General features: G+C 33.1%; 1 pseudogene; it reads left to right on the forward strand.

Annotated features, from left to right (window-relative positions):
* The first annotated feature begins 6,116 nt into the window (after nucleotides 1-6,116).
* LOC136774840 (E3 SUMO-protein ligase ZBED1-like) lies at nucleotides 6,117-14,402 on the forward strand (annotated as a pseudogene).
* The last annotated feature ends 7,120 nt before the right edge of the window (nucleotides 14,403-21,522 follow it).

Consider the following 21,522-nt stretch of genomic DNA (forward strand, 5'->3'; position numbering starts at 1 on the left):
TTCTTCAATGGCTCAACAATTGGTTTAAAAGTTTCATTTAAATTGGTTTCCATCATTTCTCTTCCTGATTTGAGTGCACGATATTTTTCACGAATTACTTTACTTTTCGCGGCAATCTTCTTTAGCAGCATCTTTTCTTCCATTTTCCTGCTTTCCATGTTCAATCCACGTTCAATCCACGTTCAATCCACGTTCAATCCACGTTCAATCCACGTTCAATCCACGTTCAATCCACGTTCAATCCACGTTCAATCCACGTTCAAATCCACGTTCAATCCACGTTCAATCCACGTTCAATCCACGTTCAATCCACGTTCAATCTACGTTTCCATGTTCAATTCACGTTCAATTTAGATTCAGTCCACGTTTTTATTTCCACGTTTATACTAGGTTTATTCCATGCTCATTTGATGTGTGTGTTTTGATGGACACTTAGCTCTAAACTGAACAATCTTAAGCAAACGGTATACTATTTAATCTTAGCATACTCATCGAAACCTTTCCGATATCTACCATTTTGAATTGTACTATCCTTGTCGATCACTAGAAATCCATAATCATGGTGCCAGCACTTTGAACACAATTCATTGAATTTTTCAAATGACATATCCGTGTTTACATGATCGTTATAAATATGTTTTAAATTAGTACCATCTTGCTTAAAGATTATGAGAAGGTTTGCATTATCACGAATCATGTGTTTAGGAATTTTAGCATAAGTCTGGCAGAGATAGAAGCAGTCAATATTTGAATGTCTACCCATGGAGAAGTAGTCTCTGATATTATCCTGCTTATCATTAGCAACATCATCAAATATGAAAATAGAATTGGGTAACGCCTCAGTTACCTTTACAACGTCGCTATTGTTTGAAAATTTAAAATATCCAATACCTTTTAGTCCTTTTAATAACCGTTCAAGGTATTGATACTTGGGTTGTTGAAGCGACTTTGAGTATACATAAATATTTTCAAATCTCACACCGTTAGGACTTTCTACGAGACTAAGCAGTACGTTTGTTTTACCGCAATTCGAGGGTCCGCAAATTATACTACGAATTGTAGATGGAAGTAGGGATCCATGACGTTTACTCCTTCCTCCACAACCCCCACCGACAATAAAACGATCGGCGTTGGAGACACGAATGTGCAGTGGTTGCTTTACGAAATCCATAACTGTAAAACTCTATGATCATGCAAGCTATTTATAGGCTCGAAGCAGATTATCTCATCAGTTCTCATTATGTCGTTGTTAATGTTAGATGTGCTACGTTTGGAGGATTTAACTATTGAGCAGCTTGAATACATTCCAAAAATTTTACTATTGAAGCGCTTTCCAAACAGTATTCGACTTGTTTGGTGTAAATTACCTGAGCACATTCGTGCAGATCCTGAAGTGCAACAATATCGTGCCTGTACGGAACATTATAATTTACCTAATCAAGATCAGTTTGATGGAATACCGCCTTCAATATAAAATTGCTGGATGTGCCAACGAACCCGTTAGGAAAGCATGACATGATGAGATATGGTTGTGGATCTTTTTTCAATAAGCTGCTAAATAAACTACCCTTCGAGCTGCATGTACCTGGCTACAATTATTGGGGTCCAGGTACTCGCCTTCATGAACGGTTAGCACGTGGTGATCGAGGAATAAACCCTCTGGATGATGCTTGCCGTGAGCATGATATCGCATATTCAGTATATAAGGACCTGCCCTCGCGTCATCATGCTGATAAAGTACTTGCACGCCGTGCACGACAACGTATCATAGCTAGTGACTCATCCGTAGGTGAACGAGCGACAGCGACTGCTGTCTGGGCATCAATGAATGCAAAACGGAAACTCGGCTTAGGACTGCGAGTGCCTAGAAAAAGTACGAAGAAATCGTAGGACAGGCATCAGTATTGCTTGAACGTTTGATTCGTACGACAAATAACATTCCATTTTAAAAATGTCTTCACTGTTTCATATTACACATATAATCGATTTTGACGGGTTTATGATAAACAGAAAGTTTGTGCATAAAGAAGTGGCAATCAAAAACTTAACTACGGGAAATACGAATTACGGTGCATTTCGTGTTCATGAGCCGTATAAAAGTTTATCGACTAAGGACCAAAAAAGCGTAAATTTCGTCTTCAAAAATATTCACGGGATAAAATATTGCAACACAGGATATGAACATTATAATCAAGAAGATATTTACAAATTTGTGAATAGCATAAAATTGGATTGTGAATACCCCCTAGTAGCTTATAAAGGGGGACATGTAGAACGGGATGTTCTGAATTACTTGGATATCCCAAATACAAATTTGGAAAGGTTTGGTTGTCCTAAATTTGATAATTTGATAGCCACTATAAAACCTTGCAACACCCCGTGTAAACTACACGTAAAAATGTTCACCAATCATACGAGAAAGCCTATACATTGTGTATATCAAGAGGTAAACGTTTTCGCACGATGGGTATATCAACAAATAGATGTGAGTATCAAATGTTAAACTTACAATTTGTAAAATATTAACTGGATTTCTCTGTTTCAGATGATTGAATAAAATATATATATATATATATTGATATAAGTTTAATTATTAGTTTAATTGTAAAACATTTAATTTTATATATTTGTATAAATTGATGTATATTTCCTTCATTTTTTATATATTTGTATATCAGATCAATTATAAGTTTTTATCATTTATATAAATTTTATGTATATTTGTTTAATTATAAGTTTAATTGTAAAAACATTTCATTTTATATATATAAATAAATTCCGTCTGTCATGTAACTCTTCTACCAATTCTTTCTTCTCCTCACTCCCATGACTATTCCACTACGTATTATGTTTACACTAGCTCATCAATCACTGGCGGTAATATAAGTTTCTTTAGAGCATAATTCCAATCATTTTCTCTTTTCTTCTCATTGGCAGTCGTGATTTCCTCTTTTTGATGCTCATTAGAGATATAATTTGCAACAATTTTCAATCTACCATACATATCTTTCCGTAATGCCTCAACTTTTCGCTCCAATTTATTTTCAATATAATTGACTTTATCATTCAATTGATTAATTCTTTCACTAATATCATTAATTTTTTCATCAATTTCATCAATTTCATCAGTTTTTTTCAGCAGAGTTGTAACTTTTTCCTCAAGGCGGTTACCTTTTAGGTAATAGTGAGTTAGCTTTTCACTGTATTCAAACAATTCCCTCATTAAGCTATCACGTACAGTCATCGAATTACGTAACAGAGCAGCCATATTCACAGCACTTGTCTCATCAGTAACATCACATTCTAAGTTTGAAATTATTTTCTTCTTGGCATTAAATGCATTCCTTTTTTTATCAAACTTTAACGTATCATTGTCAATTTTGTGTGAATAATTTCTCACTTTACCGGTATTGAAACCAGATCCGAATTTATTTATCGACATAGTGAAGTAGCACGTTGAACTAAGAAAATCTTGAAACTGCAATCTCTTTTATAAGATACATAGGTTTAGTAACAGCTAGGACTTAATAAGTTGCCCTATCAAAATATTAATATTCCTGAAATTGATGTTAAATTGTTATTCTCCCCAATAGGGGAGACTATTAAAACTATACCCTTTCATTTAGAGGATATTTCGTTATTCGCTGCATAGGTTTTGTTAAAGCCATGCAAAGTTATAATTCCATGCTCGATGGAAAGTTAATTCCTTGCACGATATCAGCAACTTATCACAATAGCTATCTACAATTTAACTAACGAGAAAAGGGGGGATTGCGGTAGCCACCTAGCGGCAATTACTGGTACTATCAATTAAATTGAACTAGTTCACCCGTGTGTGTAATTACGTAATATTAAAATACCATTAGCGCGAAAGAAGATTAAGAAAGGCAGTCACCTAGCGGTGACTACTGGAACTAGCAATTAACTCAACCTAGTTTATCTGTGTAGCAGAGTCGGAAATAGTTAGGCTACGTAAGGTAACTAACCATCGACTTCGAAGGGTGAAAAAACCTTCCCTCAACTAGGGCCCCGTAGGATAACTTAGGTCCCCGTAGGATAACTAACCAACGGTACCATAGGGTGAAAAATACCACCTCCCTAACCAAACCCGGTCCCACTATAAAACCTTCCAACTGTGACATAGGGTGAAAAATACCCCCTACCTAATCAAACTCGGTCCCACTATAAGACCTTCCAACTGTGACATAGGGTGAAAAATACCCCCACCCTCCCTAACCAAACGCGATCCCACTATAAGACCCTTTCCTTCCTCATCCCCACCACTACCATACTAAGAGAGTCTTATCCCCACCCATCCCCCTTCCACACCACAAAACAGCTTCCCCCACTCCCTGTCATCGGAACCGCATAGCTCCTCTACTTGCATAAGCTTTCCTGTTTGTACTCATTTTTAGATAACCGTAGATACCTAAATAAAACGTTATATTAGGCTTATCAATTAATTCCTGCGTAGTGCTTCCGTCTTCATCTCCAGTGCCTTTCGTCAGGATAGTAACCTCTTTTGCAGCATATTTTCCTATTTGATTCACAGCATTATTGAATTCATTCTCATTGATATTAATAACACTCTTTACTAAAGAAGAATTTTTTGTTGGAGGTCTTGTCATTGTAGAACCTATATTAATAAAAATATTATTAGAACAGCATGTTGCAAATATAAAAATTTTAAAAAGATTTTTATGATACCGAGAGTATGCACTTTAGCATTAATAATGTGTTTAAAGTAAGCTATGGCAAAATTATCTTTATTAATTAATCAATTAATTAGTGCATTAATAAAACTATATTTGCTTCAGCTTAGGAAACACCTTCATACTAAAATATTCACTTAGATTAATACAAAACCTTACAATAATTGTGTTCATAAGTAATTTCTATTTGAAAAAAAACATGTTCTGCAAGATATAAGAACAGTTAAATAATTGTTGTAATTAAAAACAAATTTTATATCATATATTATGATTTAAAGTGATGCTATATTTAAATGATCAGTTTTTTGTTTATAAGACGAACCGAATGGTAAAATTTTCCTTAATAGATTTTTATACATATCAATTAGTGAGACTGCTATTCTCAACAATGATTTGAATAATGATATGTACTAATTGAAAAATATAATTATTTAATTTATTAATAGAATTTAGCCCAAATAATTAACAGTGTAAGGAAAATCGAACTTTACTAAGCAAACTGCATTTAAAAATTCATCATGGTCGTTTCAACGATATTACTTAAAAGTCATTATAATATTGAATATATTTTAAATCGCAATAAACATTTTCTCCATACCTTATACAACATATTTGTTTTATTTTCAAATTAGAAGCTTCAGTGCATTTCTTGAAATAACCCTGTCCTTACCAAGCTTAGGAATTTTAGGAGGAGAAGGAAGTAATGAGCAACTAGGTTCTTCACTACTACTATCACTTAAGAGATATTTTAAATTCGGTTTTCGTTTCCTTTTTCTTCTTGTCAAATCCTTATCAGAACTTTGTACGTCAGAGTAATCTTCACTCTTTTTTAAATATTTATATGCCTTATTAATATCATCTATATTTAGAGAGGTAAGCAATACATGTTAGGAGATAGGAAAATATTAGTGTAAAAAAATGGAAACAGAACAAATTATTTTTTAAAGTATTAAGAATTATATAATAGATGGAATTTGTTGTAGCTTCATTTTCAGAAAGGTTATGGAATGTCTGCTGATATAATTGATTCAGCTAGTGTAAGCGTACTTACCATTTTCAAACAAAATTCGTTTAATTTTGAATAATTTCCAACTTTCCTCTTCAGGAGTCTCACCCGATGAAAGAAGTCTCTTAAATTTAATATTATTTTTGAAAGGCGGCCAGAAAACTTCTTTCTTAAATGCAGTCACCCACGATCTGTGAACCAGAGCAATTACTCCTGGAGTATTTTCTTCTGTTTCACAAAATTCAACGCCGATAAATGCCATATGCTATACTCACAGCATATACACTGGGATATAAATTTTTTTTAATACCCTGCAATGACTAGCTGCAAAGTACAATAATATAAGAATAAAGTTGTCGTGGTTTGCTCAGTGAACTTTATGGACATTATTATACAATATGGCGGCTGCGGCTTATTGGAGAGAACAAATTGCAAATGGACGAAAAGAAAGGTTCGCGGAATATTCGCGGTCTCAAGTTAATTCAGATGGCAGCACAACGATAACATGGCGGCGGAAGCAATAGGGATAATAAAAAATTTCAAAAGATTTTAAATAGAAGGACAAGTAAAATTAAATGCTAGGTACATTATTTCTTGTGGATTATTATTATATATTGTGAATAATGTAAACAAAAAAATGAATTAGCACGTATAACAAAACACTATATATATATATATATATATTATAATAAATTCAAATTAACCTGGCATCCCTTTTTTGAAATTATATAATAAAGACGTTAAATTTAGGTCTAACAGACGTCATATTAATATGGTCATATTTTAGTCATTTTACATGACGTCTTTCTTTCGTCATTAGACTTCATTTGGACAAACCTGACTAATTCTTTACGCCAAAATGAAGGCACCTTGCTACCTGGGTAGTTTCCAACTACTTGAATTGATATTGGGGCAAGACTGGACAAGCAATTCGCAAAGCTTTGAATAAGCTACAATCAAGCATATATTCAAAGCTGACAATGTCGTTTTGCATACCACGTTTCTTTTTAGCACCAATTACTATCACATTTATGCTGCTAATTCTTGACAAAGGTGATATAGGAGATACATTGGCGAGTCGTCCTTATAACATTTCCTGTGCCAGAGTCCTCAAATGTTCGTTTCGCTAATTTATATACACTGTTAAACTGGTCGGATTTCTGGAGCTGCAAAATGGAGTGGAAACCATTAATTTTTGGACTGAGTTTCAATTGAGAATAAACGTGCATTTTTTCATCCATACCAATGACCAGTATACTGCCTTTGGCCTAGAATACTAGCATAGGTAACAGAGGAAAACAATCAACAGTTATTAACTCAATTTTACAGAATTTCATCCAATGAGTCTCATCCTTAAATTATGGCTGAGCAATGGATGACGTTTTTCTGAATATTGGCTTATTCTTACTTTGCCAATCTTTCAATGCTTGCATCTTTGCCTGTTTCTAGTACCAGAATGCAGGAGTGAAAAGCCTAATTGTTGATTCAACTCCAATAGTCAGTATGTGTGCGAACCTTCCTCCTTGGATTTTTAATTCAATTGTACCAAATGTATTTAAGTCAAAGCACAAGTATTACTATTTGCTATAATAGACTTGCACAGTAGGGTGTATCGAAAAAATCGAAATCACAGCAATTGGTTCGGCGGGATGCGGAAAGTTTGTGTTAAGATATATAAAAGGAGTACCCAAAGTTTGATGGCGATCGGATAATTTTTACTATCCCCGCAACACGTTTGAAATTTACGAAATTTTACAAAAGATTAGTTTTTTATATTTTTTTATTTCCAGTTCAATCTTGTATTTTAAAGGACTATTTCTATGTTATCATATGAAAGGATGCTATACAAAATACCAAGTAAGAGATTTAGCGACTTAAAACAATGCATATGATGACTTGTGTATTAATGTGTATCCGTGAGAATAACAAGTGCAAGGTTCCTTTATTAGCATTTGCAGAAGGTAAGAAGAAAGATGAATGGATATATAGTTTGTTGGGATTAAATAATTTTTCCAACTCTTATATTTTTTATATAACTGAATGAATAGCAGGGATACAGAAATGCAGTATTTGACCTGAAATGTGAAATACAATAAAAATCAGTTTTTTGTAAAATTTCGTAAATTTCAAACGTGTTGCGGGGATAGTAAAAATTATCCGATCGCCATCAAACTTTGGGTACTCCTTTTATATATCTTAACACAAACTTTCCGCATCCCGCCGAACCAATTGCTGTGATTTCGATTTTTTCGATACACCCTATTGCACAGTGACTGTAAAATACTAAATGATAACATCTGAGTAAACCTAAAATCAAATTCATCATTTAAAAATCTCAATTCTTCAAAGAAAATAATATTTTAAAGAAACATGAATCATTCCATTTATTAATCAACATTTTACTTTTTACCAACATCTGACTTTGCGAAACTTCAGTAACTCCATCAGCTGCTTGGGGTAATGCAGGGGCATGACTGGACAAGCAATTCGCAAAGCTTTAAATAAACTACAATCAAGCATATAATTAAAGCTGACATTGTCGTTTTGCATACCACATTTCTTTTTAGCACCAATTACTGTCACATTTATGCTGCTAATTCTTGACAAAGGTATAACCTATCGGACAGATGAAACCCACATCAGTTTATAGAAAAGAAACAACTAAAAATGTATTTTGTTAATGATTTCAATGCCTGGAAGTTTAGCATATGGTTTTCAAATACTTTAACAATTTCTTGCAATTAATATGCTCTTGATAATCACCGATGCATATAAATGTTGAAAGTATACTTCTCCTTGGCACAGTGTTGAAAATGAATCTTACTTCATCCAGTTAGCTCTATCCTCAGCAATGACTCAATCCACATAGTTTCATCCTCAGTATGATATAACCTATCGGACAATTGAAATCCATATCAGTTTAAAGAAAAGAAACAGTTAAACATGTATTTTGTTAATGATTTCAATACCTGGAATTTTAACATATGATTTTCAAATACCTTAACAATTTCTTGCAAACCTGATAATCACTGATGCACATAAATATTGAAAATATATAAATATTAATCTTACTTCATCCAGTCAACTCTATTCACCCCCAGTATGATAACCTATCGGACAGTTGAAATCCTCATCAATTTAAAGAAAAGAAATAGTTAAATATGTATTTTGTTAATGATTTCAATACTTGGAAGTTTAGCATATGGTTTTCAAATACCTTAAAAATTTCTTGCAATTTATATTGTTATATACATATAACTACTTATACTACTTTTCTCTATTAACTAGCCAATAACTAGAATTAAAACATTTAATTAATAAAAGTTAGTTTAATTCAAAAAGGCTCCGGTTGCATTCTAACCAAGAGCCGTGTGGCGTCATTCGTATGCAACCTGAACCTCTTTCTTAGGCAACAGTACTTCTCTGTTGCCAGGGCCTCAGAGCGCGCGTGGCTAAAAATCTTAGTCAGCTATTAGAACAATCGTCTTATTGACGCACGGTTGACTTAGTAACCACTGACGCACGATCGATTCCCTAAAACCATACCATATATGGTCATGAGAATCGATGCATTTTGAGGCAACGACTTGACTGCTCGGTTCCTGACCGATCAGTCCAGGCCCAGCAGTAACTAGAACAAGTCATCTGTGACTTTAACCGAGCATTAGCTCCCAAGTTACTCTAAATTCAATCTAACTTCAATTAGATAATCTTTTTATTTAAAACCTCTAAAAACCTGTATAACTATAATTTATTTTTATAATTCAACATTGTAAAATAACTCTACAAGGACTGAATAAATTTAGTTGTACCAAAAGTACTTGAATTAGTTTGTCACGGTGTGAACCCATAACAATATATACTCTGGATAATTACCGATGCACATAAATGTTGACAGTATACTTCTTCTTGGCAGTGTTAAAAATATATAAATATTAATTTTACTTCATCCAGTCAGCTTTATCCTCAGCAACTCAATCCACGTAGTTTCATCCTCAGCAATCAAGAGACACGGTGTATATTATATTTTAATCTTTCACTCCACACAGCTCGACCCTTAGCAGTCAGATAATAAACACATCACTATTTAATCTGCAATAAAATCACACAAAGTACCAGAAAATATATTACATTTTATATCATAAAATTCATTTTTATACTTATCTAATCTGTTGAGTCCTTTATGTAATTAAAAATCCTTTTAATGAGTATAACCTCATCAAATTTAAATAAGAACAGCCTAATCATGTTTTTTCATTTATTTATTTCATAATTAGATTCAAATTGTTTTAAGGTTAATACTGTCAATTTTGCAGCTTAACCTGATTTACCGTAATAAACGAAGTAAAACATATATCTAGGAGATACACACAGACACACTGTTTACGATGTGTGCAACTATATTTACGTTTACGTCTACTGACGTCACTAAACCTACGTTAAGCAGCCAACTTCAGCCCGAGACATACACTCTGGCTGGAAAAGAAGAAGAAGAAGATTATGAAGGAGAAGAATCTCAATTTTCGATATATTATAGCTAACTCAGTATGAGATCTCTGGATTGCATGAACCGTTTTTAATGTTCATAGTCTTAAATGAAAGCTTGTTCCAAACTAGTTTAAGGAAAGCTTTACTTAAATCATGACAGTGGATCATTCACGAAAATAAATCGGTTTGAAAATTGAGGCGGCCAAACCTACTGTATAAGTTAACGGTAGTGCTCTGCGGTATAGACATGTCATTATCTACTTTTATATGTACTTGCCGTCGAGACACTACCGTGTCTCTTGATTCATTTTCTGCCTATTTTTAAAACGATCCTCGACAACATCCATTTACATAATTGATAAGTCTAAAGAATAATACGGCGTTATTTGTAGATTAATTTTAAAGGCGTTTTATATTTGCGGAGACACGACATATGGACTGTTCTAAGGTAGTCAAGAAATAAGTATTATATTAAAAAAGCTATTATAAGTAATTTTATTTTTTTCTGTTTTTAAAAATCTTACTATTTTTATCAGATAGAGCAGTTTGCTGTGTACATCATTGGAAGATCAAAATGACTCGGAAATAGATGTTCAAGTAAGGCAATAGTCTTCTCTGGAAATTTCAATCTAAATGGAGAGGTTGAGGGATCCCTTTAAGAATAAATAAGCCTTTTTTAATTTTCTGAAGTAGTGATGTTCAATATGTATCGATAAGTCTAGATATCGATATTTTTGTTTCAATATATCGATAAAAAATATCAATATCTTGTTAACCAATTATTATACGTATCGATATGTTTTATGTCAATATCGAATGTAAATATTTGTAAGAAATTACGCACCGCGTAGCCCGTATGCCGTAAGTAAGTATATAGAAACGTAAAACGTAAAACTGTAAGCTCACGCTCACGCCTCGGTGTCTCGGGATTTCGGCCGTCTCCGTTTCTCATCGCCCCGTTCCGGTTATCGACAGCGCTACAGTGGCATCGCTGTGAACTGTTATTGTGACTTTCATTCCCACAAGAACCTGTAGGGCAATTCTGTAACTCTTACCGACAAATTTCGGTATCGTTAAGCAGAAGTTAACGATAAATATCGGTACGTGCAATGATAAATGTATATCTATATATATGGTTTTCGGTCCGTACCGACACCGAAAATTTTCGTTAAAGTTACAGAATACGGGGTCTGTGCTCAATGCTCATACCTAACCTACTCTAATACTCTTTCACTTTCTTTGAGGCTACGAGTTAAGAAGTTGTGCGTAGGTCATAAATTTTATCAACGAAACATTAAAGTAAAGACTAAGAATTTTGTTAGTAAGTACATTATTTATCGGGAATCAGTACGAGCTTCGAAGTTGTAAAAATGTAAACTTGTAAACTCTCTACCGTTTCTGTCGGTCATCGCCATCGTGTGTGCACCGTATGTGCAGGTTATAGATTCGACTTTATCATCGTTTTTTAATAAAGACTAAGAATTTGTATTGTAAGTACATCAAATTATAATATTTCTTTAGAAATAAACTAACAAGTGATACGTTATTCAAGATATTTTAAATGTAAATACATCCATCTACTGGCAAGGCGAGTGGCGACTATATATTCGTTAAGATTCGAACATTCCAAGAACTCGATTTCCGTTGCGCCGGCACTCACTACAATCGACATCGCTCGGTTATACCGTCAACATAGCATCTATATATTCTGTAGAAAGGTTTGTTTTGTTTTAATTATAGCTACAGTTAAAGTAAATACTTATATATGATATTGTAATAGGTTGCTATTGATTTTGCATTTTCACAGTAATTGTTACGTTTACATTACAGTGACGGACTCAGACTGAGGGATTCTTTTCTTTCATAATTTTTTATTAACAGAATTAACACCATAACCTCAAAATCCTCAAATCACTATTCTCCGTTCTCCAAAAACAGTATGCATATTTCCATTATCCTTTGCTAAATAATTATAACAATTCAATATTATTTTATATTATCTTACACTAATTTAATACGGGATCAAATTTTTTTTTATAGATGAATAATTATTCAGGAGCTATAATTGATTTGTCAAATTGTTTAGATAAACTAAAATATTTATTAGTACTGCTGAAAGATAAATTGCTTCTAAATAATAATTTTACTATTGATGATTTACGAGACCTACAATTTCATCTACAATCTATTAGGGAAATTTTAGATATAATCCAAATACAAGTTCATGATAATTCAGTTATTCTATACGAAATTCACATTAAGTTAACAGATAATTTATCTAATCTTAAAAATCTTTTAAGTATTATATCTGATCAGACTTTGCTACTAGATATATCAGATACAGTTATCATTACAAGTAGTACTACTAGTAGTGACGAGGAAGAGTTGAATAATTAAAAAAATAAAACGATAGTAAATAGTAAGTATTATAGGAAGAATAGTGCACACCCTAAAACTAATTCGATATTAATAATACTAACTTACAATTTATGCTTTCGCGAGTTTCATATATATCATTTCATTTTCATCAAAAATTTAAAAAAATATAAATATTTTTATTCAAAATTATGCATTACAAATTAACTAAAAAATTTTTTTAATTTAGTGCCTAAAGGTAAAAAAAAGTACTATCTGGACCTATTTTGTGAAGACATCTGAAGGTGGCGAATGTAAGTGGTGTAACAAGAATGTAAAGTCTAAGGGCAATACCACTAATTTGTATTCTCACATGATACACAACCACCCTGAAATCAATATGAGTCCCTCAAGCTCGAGCCAATCTACAAAAAGAACATTAAATGAAACTGTACGTATTATAAAAATATCATATAGAACAATTGCTCTAATTTAGGTACACTTTTATACTAAATTAATTTTTCATTATTAGTTACAGGAAAATTCTGAAGATTCATGTAACATGTTGACGGAGACGGATACTTCACAATCATCAACTAAAAGATTGAAGACAGTGACAGATGAAGCTAACGTCCTTGAAAAAGAATTGACACAAGACAATCCCAACAGTACGTCACCTAAATGTACGTCGAAAATGCAGTTGACTCATACAACTCCTACAAGCTCAAAGAGATGCCAAACCAGAATTGATACAGCGTTTGCTGTACAAAAATCTTTTCAAAGTACTATTTCAATATAAATTATATTTACAAATTATTTACAAATTATTTTTTTTCATAGATGGAGGTACTAGATCTAATGAAGCAATAAACAGGCTTCTTTTTATGATCGCAAAGGACAAAATGCCTTACAGCACGGTAGAGAACGAAGGGTTCAAAACCTTCGTAAAGTACATAGCTCCATTATTCAAGATGCCTTGAAGACTGACTATAACTCGACTCATGCAAGATAAGTACGATGTACTATCAGAAATTATCAAAACTGAACTGTCCACTGTCGAGAGTATATCTCTGACAGCTGACATATGGACGGACACATTAAACAATAAGAGTTATATCGGAGTAACCAGCCACTATGTATTTGATAATAAGCACAAATCCATAATGATTGGAGTAACTGGATTAGCAGATCATCATACTGCTGAGAATATAAAAAGTTGGTTGCTTACTATCGTTCAAGACTGGCGAATAAATATGGACAACATCGTTGCCTTTGTATCAGATAACGCTGCAAATATAAAGAAGGGGATAATTGATGGGTTTGGTGCTGACAAATGGTTACCCTGCTTAGCACATACTCTCAACTTGATACCTGTAAAATTAATCAAATCGGATATAATCAGTCCAATTCATTCTAAAGTAAAAACTATCGTAAAGTATTTTAAGCAGTCAGTATCAGCCGCCGATGCGCTCAGACTCGTGTCTGATTTAATGCTTATCCAGAGCGTTGATACAAGGTGGAACTCTTCTCACGACATGTACGAAAGATTTGCAGAATTATCGGATAAAATTGCTCCGATACTCTTAAATAGTTCATCAGCACCTGACATGTTGTCCGGATCAGAGTTGAAGATTGTAAAGGAATTTGTAGGATTATTAAGACCTTTTAAAGAGGCTACGAAAATTGTTAGCGGAGAAAACTATGTAACCGGTAGTCAGGCTATCCCGGTGGTTAAGAATTTGAAATTAGCTTTAGACTCACTCGATGTGGATACGGATCTTGGCAGGCAAATGAAAAAGCTGTTGACAGATGATTATATATATATCGATTTGGAAAAATAGAAAGCATGCCAACCATAGCTATGTCAACCATATTGGATCCTCGATTCAAACGCTTGTATTTCTCCGATAAACTTGCTTGCTCAAGCGCTGTCAATAAAATAACTAAGTTACTTAATAGCGTTATTCTAGAATCGTCAAAAGCAAGCTGTGAAAACAATCCTAACAATCAAAATCAAAGTAAGTCTACTGATATTGAAGCAAATTTCTGGAGTCATCATGAGAAGCTAGTTCTAGAGAGTCACGCAAATAAAATACAAAGTCAGAGTCAAAGTGAAATGCCGGAGAATTTTAGGTATTATTTAAATCAACCAGTTATAGGAAGAAATGAGGATCCTATAATGTTCTGGACTCGAAGCTCAGATTTGGAATTATCAAAGATTGCAATTCGATATTTAACGGTGATAAGTACTTCGGTGCCTTCAGAACGACTCTTTTCACGAGCTGCGTTGATTTTAACGGAAAAAAGAAGTCGGTTGACATCGGAGCACTTTCAGAATCTCCTTTTTTTATCGACCCTATCATCTGACGATTGGCGCTTTGATTAATTAATTATATTTGTAAAAGTTGTATTTTTTTATTAACTTGTAATTGTAGTATTATGGTTTTGTAAAAGGGCTGTGCCTGTACAAAGTACAAATTACAATAAATAAATATAATCTAAAGACTAATGAATAATTAATACTCTATTATTCTAATACTTAAATAATAATGTTACATAAAAAATATCGATTGTAAAAAATGTTAGCAATATCTATAATATTGATATCTTTTATGTAATATATTATATGTATCAATAACTTAGATATCAATTATTATCGATACTAGATATCGATATTTCAGGACTTATTGAACATCACTAGGTCGACCTGAATGAGGCACTCACCAATCCGCAAACTCTCGTCTATTCGGTAGTCTATAAGTCTTCCTCTCGGATACAGGAAGCGGCAGGGAAACAACAGTCAGTTGGTCGTCAAAAAGCCTCAGAAGAACGGTAGTGTGTTCGGTCCAGGATGCTCCAGAGTTCACGTCAGACTCCCATCAGCACTAGATTTCGACTCTTAATGCTCCAAGAACTAGAATATGAGTCTCTCCTCCCGTAAGGACTAAGATACGAGTCCTCTCTGAGCTAGGTCTCGACTCAAAGTCAGAATACGAAGTTACTGCTCCAAGAGCTATATTCCGAATGACTCTTCTCACAGGTAAATTACGAGTGTTACTCTCGTAAGCGGTAGACAAGGAGTAAGTGATCCTCTCGTAAGCGATACCCAAAGAGTGACGATAGCAGGACAGTACTTTCGGTAATTTTCGATTATCCCCACCTACTGATTAAAAGGTTCGGATATCGATCGTACTTCCGAATAATTACGAGGATCCACGATATTCTGTGATCCTGGTCGATAGCTCGTTTTCTCTTCTTTCTGTCGCCAGGAGTAAGACTTGTCCTGAACGACTCTAAATATTGTCGGTAGGCATAGCGGTAGCGTGAGGTATAGGCTGTCGCCGTTCGTGAACCAGTGATGGATAAAAACCGTAGGAGAATATGAGCAAGTGATGATAGCCCATTCTGATGTAATTATTCCTCGAATTTGGAGGACTCCACGATAGTTCCATTATTGCTCCAATGTAGTTCTTCCTGCATCCTGACCTCGGTAGATCTTCTCAAGTCTAGGTGTTGTCCTTTTACTGGCCGAAATCCCTCGTTGGTCGATAGCAAGAAGACGAAAATGCGGTATTCCCTCCGATGATTTTTCCGATGACGTAGTCTTCCTCTAGGTTGGTGATGGAGGAGAAGGAGGAGAGGCAAGGCCCCCACCCAGATCGACACGCCGTACAGAGAGTTTAATTTACAGAGCAAACACTTTACAAAAATGAGCTACAAAGCGTAGTCTAATATAAAATAAAATAACATATGTCGTCATCGACATAAAACGGAAATGAATGAGAAAATGAGATTTCTAACCTTTGTTTGTGGTGGAATTCCAAGGTGATTCTGGAGCTTCCTTTGACCTTGAGCTGTAAAATCTTACTCTAACATGCTCATAAAATTGTAAGTGACAGAGGGCCAAAATATCACAATTATCGGATATTAATGTGATTGACGGTATTAACTCGGGATGTTATATCCGAGGGTGTGCGATAGTTCTTTCTAATTATGTTTTATGACGACACCAAAACGCATAGAATTGGCCACGTCACAATTGAAAGGTTTTGGATTAAACAAACAAATAGTGAAATACTTAGCGTTTTCAATCAAGATGTGAGTCCCAATAACAGTCAAGAACGTTATCATAGGTCTCTAAATATTTTAGTGAAGCATAAGCCAACATTTTACAAATTAATATGTAAATATTCTTTCTCTTTCCCTTTCTCTTTTCTTTCTATTTCTTTACATTCTATAAATTAATAGAAAAGCAAAGTATTATTATTAATGCTTCCTGATTTTCAACTATATCAATCAATATTAAATCTAGTGTAATATATTATAAAACCATTATTTTTTTTTATTTAATATTCCATAACTATTTCAATAACTGCAGTAAAACTGAAAGATTTGATGATCAAAACCTTCATTGAGATTTCTCAATTAAATAATAATTTAAACATATCAGCTAGCAATAGAACAAGAAATGAAATAAATTATGCGAACTGGTTAAATAGGGGCTGGAAGAAATTGATGCAATCAACGGATGAAGAAAATACAAAAATAAAACACTTTTTAGTTATATCTGCTTTTAAAAAAAAATCTATGATAAACAAGATTAGAAATATTTTAAGAAACACAGGTAAAATTTATTAAAATGGAAATTTAAATTCTGTAAATGACTTACATTCCTTATTTCTGATGCTAAACCATATTGATTAATGTATTATTCCACAGATGATACTATACCCTGCAAGAAAGCAGAATTAAGTATAGCAGATAGTGATAAATTATTATATATTAAAAGTAAGTTTCAACATAAAAGTTTATCTCTTAGAACAAAAATGAAACTGGGTATGAAGTTCAGAAGAAATATGATTGTCTTATGTACTTTCTACATGCATGGAAATGTAATCCACATACTTTAACATTATTATTGATTTCAGTCCACCAGGTGCCGCAAGAACATGACCAATAGAAATATCAACATTAAACCGTAAGCATGCGTCTGTTGTATGTAAATTTTAATGACATTTCATCTAAGCTTTTACAAAAAATATGTTATTTAGTCTTTTAATATTTTATATATATTTTATATTCGTTTAAATATCTCCATATATTTTATTACACATTCATTTTTACTAAACTGACTAAAAAAATTAAAATGTTTATTACAATAATAGAATACTGTATCAAACTATTACCTGTAAGAATTATAACTGCTTTAAAAGTTGCATAAATAGAAACAGGAACTGTCTATTATCTCTCCCTTTAAAAAGATTCTTCATTGATATTCTCTGCAAATGTTTTCCTATTGTGATAAGTTTCAATAACCTAGAAAAGTAAAATATATTAGATCCTTAAACCTGTTGCGAGGACCACTCGAGAGAGTTGTGACCAATTGACACTCTTTCAATAAAGCTTTTACAGCAATATATTGTCTATGACTTTTGTTTTAACAAGCTAAAACAAAAGCGATAAACCATATACTATTCTAGGAAATTTTACTGAAAGTGTGTCAATTTGTCACAAATAACTCACCTAGGCAGTCCCCAGTGGCTAAAAAAGCTTTTGTTAAAATAATTCCTTTTTAACAGTAGCGTTAATAAATTAAATAATAGTGGAATCACTATTAGTCTTTAATTAAAAATCAGGATGTTCCTTTAAGCTTACAGTGCACCAGTAACCAAGAAGAATTCATAATGAGTAGCTCTCAATGTGAAAACAGGACATTCTGAGTAAATTCCAGTTGATCTACATACATTCTCATGCTGTAAATAGTAGCACATAAAAGATGTTTAATTGTCTAACATCTTTTTTTTTGTATTCCTCTGCCTTTTATCCTGTAACACATCATAAATAACGCAAAGTATCTGATCTTTATTTAGGATAAACTTGAAATCTTAATCATTAGCAAGTTATTTATCTGACAATTAAACTCCTTCCTTTTATTGCTGACGCAGAGTGAACTCTTTAAATCAAATTTTAAGAAATTATTTTTTTGACATATTAATTATCTGTCACAATTAATGATATTAGAGTACATTTGGTACAGACTGTACTATAAATCACGTGACATACTTCTAAGGGGATTGAATCATGATTATGGTAGATTGTATACGCACTATGCAAGAACGTTCCTGTCGCCGCCATTTTATCCCCACCGAAAAGTAGGACACTTGACCTACACAGTGGGAAATTGAATCGTGTGTGCTTCCAAACTATAGTGTTGTATATCATTTTGCACGTTAAAATACATAGTGAAGCTAGCCGAAGCACACACGATTCAATTTCCCACTGTGTACTACCGTATGTATGTACACTGGGCCAAATTGATTCGTGGTCCATTTGGCTAACTTCAGTCCGTACTCCTCTGGCCTCACTGCGCTATAGCAAAAAGATTAAAAGTTGGTAATACACACAGACTGTAGCAAACAGTCTACCCAACTGAAATGAAAATTTGACTATAGTGTCGAACAGTGCCATAGTTGAAGCCGAGTCAAGCAATTATGAAATGGTAGTACACAGTGGGAAATTGAATCGTGTGTGCTTTTAACTATAGTGTAGTATATCATTTTCCATGTTAAATTACAGAGTGAAACTAGCCGAACCACACACGATTCAATTTCCCACTGTGTATAATAGTTTGACAGAAAATATAACCTGTGCATTATTTACTAAAGCGGTTGAGGATAATCTTGATTAATTATAAAATAAAATAATTGTTATATATAAATAAACAAAATTCGTTTTTATTTATTTAATAAAATATTGCCATTTATAATGTTTCAGATTTTTCTCCTTCAAATTTCAACCCTGATTTTTCAGGTGACAGCTACCCTAAAATGTCAAAAATGTCAAATTAGTGAAGGTTAAGTCCTTTACATTCAGTTTCTGCGATGTTTTTAAATGCATAAGTTTGAAATATTATTAATTCTGGTTCGTCGTTTGTTAAATATATTATAATGTTCATAAATTTGAGTACAAGATTTGGAATAATTAAAGTAAGAGGTTTATTTTGTGGCAACAATAAAAAGGAAATCATCAGATAAGTATTTCCAGTTATAATAGGGAAGTGAGAATAATTATCTTTGTTAAATTGTTCTTAAAATTTCTGTTACAGATAGCATTTATAAGAGGATGAATTATTTATGCGGTTTGGTCAACTGGAGAATGAGTATGTCTACGCTAATGTCAAAGGGAACAATATATTATATATCAATGCGTAGAACTACAAAACGTATTTTATATCACAATAGCTTTCATGTACAGATTAATTCAAATAGCAGTAACATTTAATTTAATATTTAATTATCTAGAAATTATGTATATTTAAATAATTTTACACATACTTTATAACTGGCATGTCTGGATGATTGAAACGATTATCACCTAATCTCCAGATGTCTATTTTTTCATCTGCTGTAACTAGAAATAATTTTTCATTTGTGCATGATATTTTCTGTAAAGTCTTGTAAGTTATTAAATTAATAAATATTATATATAAATAAAATTCTTCTCTTATTACGATACTCTTCTCTATATTTGATTTTTTTACAACTACAATAATTAAAACCTTGTCTCTAGCTATACATATCATCAGTAATAAAATGTTTTAATTTTATGTACTTAAAAAAAATTATTAAAGGTTGAAAAGGAATTTCTTTCATTCAATAGAGAATTCTTTTGTTTTTGTCTTAGCAACTCTAAAACCTTCATTTGTTTTGTTTAATAAACAGTGGCTCAATATATTGTGCAATTTTTATCATGAATAGCAGTGAAAAAGATTTCTTTTTGAAAGGGAAAATAATAGCCCTTAAAGAGCAATGTCTTAGTAACAGGAAAATATCGCAAAAATTAAATATTAATATAAAAACTGTAAATAAGTGGATAAATAGATTTGAAGAAAGTGGCCTTGATGGGTTAATAGACAAAAGAAAAATGAATTCAGGAGTTGCTAAAACGACAGCTGAAGAGAATAGGAGAATGGCTGAAATTATGGATCAAAATCCTTTTCAGCCTTGCCACAGTTTGTTACAAGTGAATCCTAATATCACTGTGCAAACTGTGCGTAATATTCTTCACAGGCAGGGAATTCATTGTCATCGACCCTGTAGGAAGATTAAATATACGGATGAGCATCGTGAGAGAAGAGTTGGTTTTGCCCTTCAACATTTAAGTGTACCTAATGATTATTGGGACAATGTCATCTAGACAGATGAAAAAGTATTTGTGTCTACGGCAGATGGAAGGATGCATGTTTGGAGACCAGACGATCAAAGGATGAATGAAAAATATACTTTACCCCGTGATAGAAGTTGCAGAATATCTCTGGCATACTGGGGGTGGATGTCTAAGTATGGAGTTGGAGAACTCCATGAGATTGACACAAAAATGAACTCAAACATATATACAGATGTATTGGAAAATGTAATGCTTCCAACGGTTAGAGCAATTTATCCTGTGGATGAAATGCCCATTATAAAGTATGTGCAAGACAACTCGAGTATGCATAAATCATACCATACCAGAGACTGGTTTAATAGGCGTTAAGACATTGAACTAATTGACTGGCCATCCAAGTCGCCAGATATCAACGTAATTGAAAATATATGGGGCATCATCACCAAGCGTTGGAGACCAGAGGCAGAGAGAACCAAGGAAGCATTAAGAAGACATGTTACAAGGGAGTGGGAAGAATTGAGAAGAGAACCGGAAATATGTGAGAATCTGGTGAACTCTGTTCCTCGCAGATTAAACCAGATTATAAATAACAATGGCCATGCCATTGACTTTTAACAATTCTTTCTCATTAAACTCACTATTTCCTGATCTCTCCTCAGCTCCTGTGCTCTTGTAATAATGTCTCTTAATGTTTTTGTTATTTTCTTTATCTCTAATCTTTAGCGTTTGATCGATCATTCCCATATATTTTTAATAATATTATGATTGTCACTTTTATTGTCTTGCTTATACATA

This window comes from Prorops nasuta, unplaced genomic scaffold (genome assembly GCF_024137725.1).
Source record: "Prorops nasuta isolate Cenicafe-Biocafe unplaced genomic scaffold, Cenicafe_Pnas_1.2 PNAS00007, whole genome shotgun sequence".
Taxonomy (NCBI): Eukaryota; Metazoa; Arthropoda; class Insecta; order Hymenoptera; family Bethylidae; genus Prorops; species Prorops nasuta.